Raw genomic sequence first — 9,645 nt, 5'->3', positions numbered from 1 at the left:
CAGAAGAGGAAAGTATCAACAGACCTGGGTGGAAACCCAGGCTGGCATAAATATTTAGATAAACAAAACAAAACTTTAGATAGGAAGTTAAGTGGGCCTCCCCCCCAAAAAAGAGCCCAGTTAGGATTGAGCATGGTCACTGGGCATGGAATGCTGATTGGCTACTGGGGGTGGAACAGACAACCAGGAGGACAGAACAAAATGGCGTATCCTGGAAAAAAGCATGGCTGGCTATGCAGATGTCCTGGCATGATTGACTGGAGGAGGAAAAGGACTGGGATGACAACACTGTGTCTGATGTCAGGGCAGGACCCAATAGTGCACTGGGAGACATCTCCACCCCACTACTGCTGTGTCATGGACTGGTTGGACGCAGAGGAATGGTGGGAAGAACCCGCTGTGGAACAACCAAGAGAAGAAGTCTCAGAGCCCAGGGAGTGGTGGTGACTGTGAGTGGTCACAAGGAGAAGAGGAGGTGTTGGAAGCTGAAGAGGTGACGGGGCTTAGTGAGCTGAGAGAGTCTGTGGCAGAGAGAAGCTTAGAATCAGAAGCTGAAAGAGGAGAAGTGGGATGAGGGAGGTTTACAGGCAGAGATGAGTCTGACTGGTGAAAAGCCACAGGTGTTTCCCACTCCTGCTGAGACAAGCTTCCCTCCTACTGATCTCCCAGAACCAGGAGAGGCATGAAACGGGAGGAGCAAAGACAGGTATGCTGGTGCAGTCTTTGATTGCTTGGGAAAAGCCCTAGGGAGGAGGATACATAGACATCTGTGGGGAGGCATGGACCTTCAGTCTTGGCAACTGCTTCATGGGGGGCAAGACCTGCCAGGAATGAGTTGCTGTGCTCATTAGGCCTGATATTCTGCCAGGTCTGGGTGGATTGTGTTTTTGCTAATGAAGAGTTAATTCCAACCTGTGATTTACTGCCAACTTGTTCTGACATGCTGGATCTCTCAGCAGTAGCCAGTCCTAGGTATGCCCCTGGACACACTGTTGGATGTGCTGGTGTAAGCAGATCCAGCCCATGTGCAGGAGTGCCCGCTTGCTTGCCCAGTCCCAACACCTAGGATGTGAACCATGTGAATGACTCCAGTTCTTCAAAAGGGCAGCCCAATTGGTGTGTCTTCACTTGGGCCTAGCCATGTATCTTAGAGTTCTGCTTTTAAACTTCTGAAATGTGTAGCCTGTGACCTGATCTAGGTATAAACAGCACACAGACTTGTGGAATAAAGCATTCAGAAGTCATGGGGTGGAGAGTCCAAGGACTGTGTTTGAGACTGGGAACCGGGACAGGCTGCAATCCTGAACAGGTGCACTCCACACTGCAACATTGCTTAACAGCTCCTACTTGTAATCAGTAATAGGAAGAAAGGGTGGCAGATGAATAAAAGCATTCCTTGCTTAGCAGATGACGACACTGATCAGACTTGGATGACATGTCGACCCCCCATGAGAATGTATCTCAAGGGGGTTGAAAAGCAGGATAATATTCCTTCCAACCTGGCAGTGGCCTTGTTCTCCTAAAACAGTAAGCTCATACAGGGATGGGGCAGAGAAGAGGAGATGAACAGAGGAGATGGACACTGTTCAGACACAAAGAGAGCATCCACCGGAAAAGGCTGCCTCAAGGCCCTCCCTGCTCCTGTTTCACATGTGAGCACCTGGAATTGCAGAGATGAAGAAGCAGATCAGCAGATGCCAGATGCTGGCCAGTTCAGAAAAGGCAAAGGCTGACACCAGGCAAAAACCAGAAGTGCCTTTGAAAACTTCTCCACTGTCCTTGGAAATCTAGCTCAAGGTCACACACACACAGGTTTGCAGTACTTGGAGCCGAGCCCAGATCTTCTTGTCTTGTGGCCCAGTGCCCAAACGGCTGGCCCTCTCCAGTAACAAGGCAGCAGATCACACACGGCAGATGTTGGCTGTGATGCTTAATGTGCTCTCAGAAGATGCTCGGACAGCGGAGGGGGAAAGAGGGAAAGAGTTGGTGTTGGCGGTGGGCAATAGTGAGAGGAGACCACAGGAGGAACCAGAGTAGTTAACTCTGCAGCTCTGAAGTCCCTCTGCACCCACAGAAGCTTTTATTTCCTGCGCGCTAACCCACAACCTCAGGCAGCTGTGCCCTCCATTGTTAATTATTATAATTAAGATCTGCTTTAATTTAGACCAGTCATTTCCCCCTCTTTGTTAATTACAGGCAGAGAGCCGAGCGCTGTTTTGGTTCCTCAGGAGGGAAATGCTTTCAAGAGCAACTTTTACAGTTCAACTTTGAAACGGCTGAGTAGAAAATACACACACACACACACACACACACACACACACACACACACATGCCCTCCCCCTTCTCCCTAAATATGGAATGCAATAAATAACAGGCAAAATGGAATCTGCTTGAATTTCCTATTCTTTTATGGATTCCCTTCCTGGCTTCAAGTTATCTTTGAGATGTGATGGCTCAGCAGTTGTGGAGGGGGGGAGGTGAGAGACAACTTGAGAATTTTTCCCCAGAGATGAAAGAATTACTGTGCCTGACCTCGGCAACACACACACACACACACACACACACACACACACACACAGTTGCAGCTGGAGGAAAATAGATTTGGGGTGGGTGTCATTTTGATATTGAACCAGTGAGGTGAAAAACAAAACTCCCCCTCAATAATAACCCCTGATCAATGGGATTTCAAATGTATGCCGTTTGGCAAGGGTCATTTGATTTTATTCTCATCATCAATAGTCTTCATTGCTTTGGGAGGGAGGCTCCCCCTCTCTAGTGAAAGTGTCTCTTCGACCAAAAAAATATATATGACAATGATAAAATGCCAGTGAGCCAACTGTAGGTTAACTGGATGTAAAAGGGGGCACAGATCTGTTCTTGGACCCAGTTCAGTGCAGATCCTGGGAGCTCGCGACCAGACCTCACAAACAGGGGCATTTAGCAGGGGAGTTTAAGGGGGAAGTCCAGAGTTCTGTCTCTTGGTGTGCATAGGACCGGAGACATGGAGGGTGAGGGACCTGCTGCAGTGACCTGTAACACCTGTGCCATGTTTGTCATTCTGCCGGAGAGCAAGCAACAGCACACTTGTAGCAGGTGCAACCTGGTTGTCTTGCTGGAACAGAAGGTGTAGCAACTTGAGGCCCGCCTAGCCACACCTCAAGCAACAGGGCAACAGGCAGAGTTACTTGATAGAGCTGAGTTGACTGAGATTGAGCACCGAGATAGATGGGGTGCCCCCAGGGTGGAGAAAGATTGCCCATTGCAAGAGTCTAACCTCTGGAGAGATGTGATGCACAGAGGTAGGATGGTCACAAACCACACTTTGCTATTAGAGTCGCAAAATTGCTTCCGTACTCTCACCTTGGACACATATTCTGGGCCAGAGGAGCTAGGACAGCAGTTGCCAACCTCAGAAGACACGAAGGTGGGTGTGAAAGATACAGTGCACAGCATGATTCTTGCAACCCCCTCCCCCCAGGAGAAAAAGACAGGAGGAGATAGATTTGGAGGAGTCTTTTTCCATTCTTGACCTAACTCCTTCAGATGTAGGGCTACTGACCATGGATGAGTATACTTATAATGTACTTGCTACCTTCCATGGAGATGACATTAGAGAAAGGGAATTGCAGCCTAGACATGACAATCTGGGAGGAAGGAGTAGGAAGTACTCAAACCATAAGTGCTGTCTTCTGGGTGCAAAGATTCACGATGTGACGGAGAAGTTGCCAAGTCTTCTAAAGCCCACTGACCACTACCCCTGGGACCTCAAGGTGCATCTTGGGAAGTTGTCCCAGGTTGGAGGCTTTGTGGTGTGTCCAGCCAATGGTGCATCGGGGTGGGACTCTGGGGCACAGATCCAGGGCCACACTCACTAGAAGGAGCAGGGAGGACCCCCTCCCCAAATGCAGCAGGGATGGCTTACCCCTATTTCAAAGTCCATGAAGGTGATGCATCTTCTCACCTGGCTGAACCCATAAGACTGTTCCAACCACAGAGTCTAAAATGATGTACCGTAACTGCAGTGCTTTGCTCAGAGCCTGTTGTCTGTTCCAAAATGGCGCTGGAATGGGAAAGTGGGATTTAAAAAAAAACAAAGCGAAAAGCATGACCACTCAAAAAACATTTCATTCTTTCCTTTCCTCCCACCTCCCTGACACCACTTCTTATCTCCCATTACGGAATACCATTATATGGCTGTGAATGGAAAGAGCATTGCTCTTTCTCCACATGCCTGATCTGTACACAGCCGGGGGATGTTATTACTGCCACCAGCCGCAGGCTAATAAATAAAAAAGAGGTGTCAAGGTAAAATATACCCTTCCCAGGGAAATGCTTTGTGGGGGAGGGGTGGGGTAGAGTTGGGAGTGGTGGAGAAAAATGACAGAGAAAATAATGGCATGAAACAAGCGCATGGACCCTCCTCCCCGCCATACACATGGGGGGGGGGAGAGGGAGAGACACACGCAAGTGATGGAGAGGTGTTGGGGCTGAGGCGATGTGAGCTGACTCCATGATGTTTCTGTCTCTCAGTCTGTGCAGAAAGGTTTTTCAGTTTGTGTTCCTAGTCTGGTGTCTCTGGTCCCTGGTATACTCCCTTTACATTGCTGTTTTGCAAGCCAAGAGGAGGATACCATCCAGGTTAAAATAAAAGCCTGGGCTTGAGAACAACCAGATATGCCTAGCTTCTGTTCCATGTGGAGAGGGGAATACTTATAAAAAGTGATTATCTATATACATTAATCTAATCCTGAAACACACACTTTATGATAATAGTCAGGGCTGGGAAACCACAAGCAATTCCTTGGCACTGGTGTCAATTTTAAAGGAGCTCACCTCAACGTTTTATGTGCTGTGCAAGGCTGATGGCTAAATAAATATTTCAAATCCCAAGGCACCTGAGATATTTCCAACAGTGGTAATAGCGGAGTTTTAACCCTTACTCCCTGCATCCCTGTGGTACCAAAACATATAGGAGATACCAGTGCTTGGAAAGTTGATTTTAAAAAGGAATTAGTTCCTGTTCACACCCTCCAAAAATGAACTAATTCTGTTCAAATTCACTTCACAGTTCGTTCACATGTTCCTCAGCTTCCCCCCCACCAGCCTTCAGAATTTTACAAACTGCTCTGCTATTGTAAAAAATATACTTGAGAGGACTTTGAAAACTGAAACACACACATACAGTGTAATATGAACACTGGCGGAGGAAGAGGGGGGCAGGGGGAGTGCACCGCCCCCGGCACCATGATCCCGGAGGGGTGCCATTGCAGTTGCCTCCCCCCCCCCCCCGTGCTGGGTGCCACGCCCCTACAGATGGCGTGCCACGCCCCCAGGACACGCACCACATCCCAGCGGGCAGCGCACCACGCCAGCCTGCTCTCCACCCTCAGTGCTGGAGCATGAAGCTCCGCCACTGAATATGAACAGTTGTTTTATTTATTTTCCCCAACAACTATGATTGTATAAGCTTAAATAGCTGCATCACTTTTCAGACAAGTAAAAATGGTAAGTGAAGTGAAAAATGGGAAGTGAGAGCTGGACCGTAAAGAAGGCTGATCGCCAAAGAATTGATGCTTTTGAATTCTGGTGCTGGAGGAGACTCTTGAGAGTCCCATGGACTGCAAGAAGATCAAACCTCTCTATTCTTAAGGAAATCAGCCCTGAGTGCTCACTGGAAGGGCAGATCCTGAAGCTGAGGCTCCAATACTTTGGCCACCTCATGAGAAGAGAAGATTCCCTGGAAAAGACCCTGATGCTGGGAAAGATGGAGGGCACAAGGAGAAGGGGACAACAGAGGACGAGATGGTTGGACAGTGTTCTCGAAGCGACCAGCATGAGTTTGACTAAACTGCGGGAGGCAGTGGAAGACAGGAGTGCCTGGCGTGCTCTGGTCCAGGGGGTCACAAAGAGGCGGACACGACTAAATGACTAAACAACAACAAAAATGGTAAATGCGATGGCCACAATCAAACACAGAATTAAGCGTGATGAAACCTCCATGCAGTGCTTTTTTAAAAAAGATTTTTTTTAAAAAAAAAGGTGCCAGTACTCACTATGAAGTTGTTGCAGTAAGTGTCACACTTTTAACATTTGGAAGAAAAGGTGCCAGTGCTGCATATGCCGGGGGGGGGGGGGGAGGAGCACTGCCCCTACATATATAAATTATTGAATTCAATTAAAATTCACCCAGAGCTCCAACACAAAAGGAACTCAATTCACGTTCAGTTATAGGAACCACTTTTAGATGCAATTCAAGGATTTTTGAATTAATTCTGTCAATTAGTTAATCTAAATTAGTTTATTTGAAGTCCTGGGAGATGCAACCTGGGGGGGGGGTGGCTGTCCAGCTGCAGGTGTGCCTGAGGGAACAGATCATCTAGACCCATTTCAGATCTGGACTCAGGCCTGGTTTTAGCACTGAAACAGCCTTGGTTGCCCTGATTGATGGCCTTTATCATCAAGAGAGAGGGCAAATGCAAATCTGCTGCTTCTCTTTGATCTCTCAGCAGCGTTCGACCCCTTTGACCATGGTGTCCTTCTGGAATTATTCAAGGGATTTGGCGTTGGAGGCACTGTATTACAGTAGCTCTCTTTCTTCCTGCAGGGTCATTAGCAGAAAGTAGCACTAGGGGACTGAGCTAGTTTTGAGCTCTGTGGTTCTGCAGGGGCCCATTCCATCTCACGTGGTATTTAACATCCATATGAAACAGCTGGGAGTGGTCATTCAGGGATTTGGAAGAGGGCGTCTTCAGGATGTGAGTGACACACTATCTCTCCATTCCATCTGAATCAGGAGAGGCCTGGAAGCAGTGATGGGCTAGATGGGGTCCAATTAACTGAGACTCAACTCTGATGAGGTGGGAGTGTTGTGGGTGACAGATCCCATGACTGGATATTAGGTAGACCATGTATAATGATGGGGTCTATCAGTTTTATGAGGCATGGACAATAAATACCGTATTTTTCCGTGTATAAGACGAGCTTTTTTGACCCAAAAATGAGGTTCAAAATTTAGGCTCGTCTTATACACTGGTAGTGCTGAGGGGGCGCAAATGGTTTTTTGGTGCGAGCCCGAGATTGTAAGCGGGGATTGGCCGCTTGATTGTTGGGGGAGGGGGGGATGCCGAAAATCGCTCACCTGCCAGAACACAGCACACAACCGCTCATGTCACTTACAATTGCCGCTTGCAATCTCGGGCTCACACTTTGTTCCGATGGGTGAGCGATTTTTGGCATCTCCTCCACCCCAACAATCAAGCGGCCAGTCCCCTCAGGCTCGCACTTCGTATTAGGCAAAATTACATTAAAGCGTATCTATCTTACTAGAAATTCACACTAAAATGCTGGTGAATTTAAATGAGGGCTCTGTGGAAAAAAAGTGGGGAGAATAGAACTTAAGACTGTGAAAATGAAAACGGTGAGAAACCTAAATTGACTGATTCCCCCACCCCCGGTGTCTTCTCCAAGTGCTCTCTTAGTGCTGATGAACATCTTCAAAGCCCTGTTCCCTCCACTCCCTTATTAGGGATCTTTAAACCGGGCTTAGACTCGACTTCTTCAGATAGAGAACTGCCCTCTGTCAGCTCTTCCAGCAGAGAACTGTCCTCTGCAAAGCTGCACTTTCCTAAGGACCAAACCAGACATGGTGTGGGAGATCCAGAATCAGGATTTCCTGTGAGTTTCTCCCCGCCCCCTTTTCTTTTCTTTAATAATTAGCACTGCCACACAACTGCTTTGAAGATTGCAGAAGAGGCTCGTGGGGAAGGAGGACTCACTTTTTCCCTCTGAAGCTGTTCTTGGCTCCGTGTGGGAAAACAAACAGGCACCCTGGGGTTGCGTACATGCTTCTGCCTAATAGCACCTCAGGGAAAGTGGGAAATTAAACATCCCCACAGTGGCTTCTCCCTTAACAGGAACACAGGAAGCTGCCTTCTGATAGGTCAGACTATTTGTCCTTCTAGTCCAGCATAGCCTTTGTGCTCCTTTGGGAAGAAGGGTGGGGCATAAATTGATTTAATCATCAACATCATTTTACAGAGTCTCAGCCTAGCTCGGCTGACCTCATCCTGGGCTCAGACATTTTGTTCCCCGAGGTGCAGAAGAACCCCACCCCCAATTCAAGGCATATTGTACCCAAGGTCACTGAAGGCTTTTTTTGACAGTTGAAGCGGACAGTTCCACAACCACCTCTCCTTCCCCTCCCAGGGATAAAATACACCCATAACAAATTGCTGCATGTTTCTCTATTTGTTTATTTTTTAAACAACAAAAATGGATGCTACACACTGTGCCTGCTCCTAACACTGAAAACCTCATTAAGGATGGGGAAAGAATTCGATTCAATCCATGTTTAAATGTGAATCTACCTACTTCACACTTTCCAAAACCATACGAGAATCGAAACGCAGCCATCCTTCAAGATCCACACTGCTCTGAATTTTGCAGGGTAGTTGTGCAGCCAAGTGATGCACACAAAAACAGAATTGTTCATGAAATAACAAACAAAATTTCATTAAATGAGGGGATATGCTTTCAAAAAATGTGTCTGCTTGGCAAAATTGCACAGCAAAACATGTATTAGGACAAATTTGCACTAAACTGTTGATGAATTTTCATGTGGACTTTTATAACTAACTAACTAGCTAAATGTAGAGAACCGAACCTAAGGTTGGAAAAATGAGAAACAGAAATTGATGGAATTGCCCATCCCTATGCCTCATTCTGCCTAATGATAGGGCTGGCCTCCGCTCCCCACCACTCCCTTGCCCCAGACACCTTTTGCCAACTAACCCCATTGCCATGGCTGGCTGCTGAGTCTAGGAGTGCTGGCATTCTCTCCACGGAACCACTTCCAAGTGGCATGTTTTACAGCCTCTCCAAAAATATTATTCAAGATGAAGGAGAATCATAGCTCGTGCAGGCGCCAGACTGTCGCTGGGAATATATCATTCCGAATTGGGACTCCTCTCTCCGCACCGTGATGAAGTGCTTCATTAATGGGAGATGCGGCAGCTCAGATGCTGGCTGATTCAACAGCTTCCCCGACACCTGACATCCCCGTACATCCATTTATTCAAAACCCTTCCCCCACCCTGACAGGAGCCCCCACCTGCCTCTCATCCCTGAGAGGTTATTAAACTAGATTCTTATAGCACCATGGTTTCCTATTAGCTGAGAGTTATCCAGCAAGGTGCAGCACTAGGGTCCACTCCTCAGACTTCCACTATGAGCCATGCTGTCCCCTCCATGCAAAACGGCTTTGTTATGGCCTAGATGCTGATGGGTGACAATGGGTGCTCATGGGCAACAGGCTGCAATGTGTGGGTGCAGGGAGAAGGGAACCTTTGTTCTAAGCATCTGGAATATACCTTGAATCTTATCAAGTTGGCAGTTGGGAGAGTGGCGGGTGTTTGGTCTGGGGTGGGATTTGATCCCAGGATACTGCTTAGTAACTAGGATGATGTGCTGTGCGCTTGCTTCTGGGCTTCTCCCTAATGCCTGTTCAGCCTCTACATTTGTAAATGCATTATGAGAATACCAAAATATCTCCACTGCCCTAACCGAGAGAGAGAGAGAGAGAGAGAGAGAGAGAGAGAGAGAGAGAGAGAGACTGCAGCTTGGTATCCACTAGAACAAGCACACAAA

The sequence above is a fragment of the Podarcis filfolensis genome (assembly GCF_964270895.1).
Source record: "Podarcis filfolensis genome assembly, chromosome: 2".
NCBI classification, from domain to species: Eukaryota; Metazoa; Chordata; class Lepidosauria; order Squamata; family Lacertidae; genus Podarcis; species Podarcis filfolensis.
Note: the sequence above shows the minus strand (reverse complement) of the source record.